This window comes from Herpailurus yagouaroundi, unplaced genomic scaffold, assembly GCF_014898765.1.
Source record: "Herpailurus yagouaroundi ecotype Mexico unplaced genomic scaffold, PumYag 193, whole genome shotgun sequence".
NCBI lineage: Eukaryota > Metazoa > Chordata > Mammalia > Carnivora > Felidae > Herpailurus > Herpailurus yagouaroundi.
The window spans coordinates 6,387,388-6,389,064 of NW_024412424.1; positions in this window are offsets into that span (position 1 = coordinate 6,387,388).

Genomic DNA, 1,677 nt, shown 5'->3' on the forward strand with positions numbered 1-1,677 from the left:
AATCAGTAAGCAACTTCTCCTCCTCGCTCCCGAATGGCAGCTAAGCTGGACCAATGAGAGGGGAAGAAGGAAGGAGCTCGCGGGGCTCTGCGAGGTCACCCGCTCTCCGAAAGGGGCGGGGCCTAGAGGAGACCGGAGCCGATCCTAATGAGAGGGGGCTCAGAGGTCAATGAAAACTCCCAGCGGAACCTGCGAGGCGCGGAAAGCGCCGAGAGGCCCCTCTTGCCCCGTTGCATTCTGGGAAGCGTAGTTCCCACCCCGCGCTGGGATCCAGGCACCTCCTACGGGCTTCGGCACAAGGCCGGTAGTTCCGGCCCCGGCACCCCGCATACCGAAGGGACGCGCGGTTTGGATAGAGCCGTCCTGGCCACTGGAGGCCAGACCGGGCCCAGCCTCGGCTCTACCTATAACAACGGTACTGTGAGCTCTTCTCTTCAGCCCCCGGCCTCCAGGTCCCAATTTTGTAACGAGGGCAGGAAATGAATGTCCCAAGACTGGACTCTGCCTCCCCGAACTCCAGGCCCAGACAACGAAGCGCTAGCGCTCCAGTGCAGCAGATTGTTAGAGCCCCTGCGCGCAGTGCTGGCCACAAAGTGACCATACAAGACTTGAACCCCACAGTACAGGCTGCGGGACTCAGCATGCTTTGCTCACCTCCATTTTAAGCTCGTACTGTATTTTTCCAGAATCAAATCCTTCTTCTCTACCCTTTCTTACCCTATTGGGAGCTCCTGATAGCAATGCCGTAAATATAATAACAGCTAACACTTACATAGTGCTTCTGTGCCAGACACTGTCCCAAGAGTTTTATCGGTATTAATTCATTTAATCCTTTCAACTCTGAGGGAGGAATTGTCCCCATTTTATAGGTGACCATATTTATTTTTATATCCCCTGCATCAGTGGCAGGTCCTAGAATGAATGATTTTATAAGAGGGCCATAGGTACAGTGATCAGGCTGCAAAGAGAACTTGTCTGTAGACAGCATGTTCAGAGCCAACGCTCTGCTTTACACTGTATATTTAATTTAGGTGTCTGGCGGAGATTATGACCCTTACCTCTGCTTAGGGCCAACCATTAAATTCATTAAATGAAGTGGTTTGTTTTTTTTCTTTTTTAAAAGTTTATTTTTATTTTTTTTATTTTTAAAAAATTTTTTTTCAACGTTTATTTATTTTTGGGACAGAGAGAGACAGAGCATGAATGGGGGAGGGGCAGAGAGAGAGGGAGACACAGAATGGGAAACAGGCTCCAGGCTCTGAGCCATCAGCCCCAGAGCCTGACGCAGGGCTCGAACTCAAGGACCACGAGATCGTGACCTGGCTGAAGTCGGACGCTTAACCGACTGCGCCACCCAGGCGCCCCTAAAAGTTTATTTTGAGAGGGCTAGAGTGTGAGCAGGGGAGGGGCAGAGAGAGGGATTGTCAGCGTTGTCAGCACAGAGCTGGACTGACAAGGGGCTCTAACTCTTGAAACTGTAAGATCATGACCTGAGCCAAAATCAAGAGTCAGATGCTCAACCCACTGATCCACACAGGCATCCCTAAATTGTTTCTTTAAAAAGCTTTTGCTTTCAAAGATTTGTACTATACAAATAATACAAAATAACTGTAGCCTTAGAAAATACAGATAGCACAATTTATTTTTTATTTATTTATTTATTTATTTATTTATTTA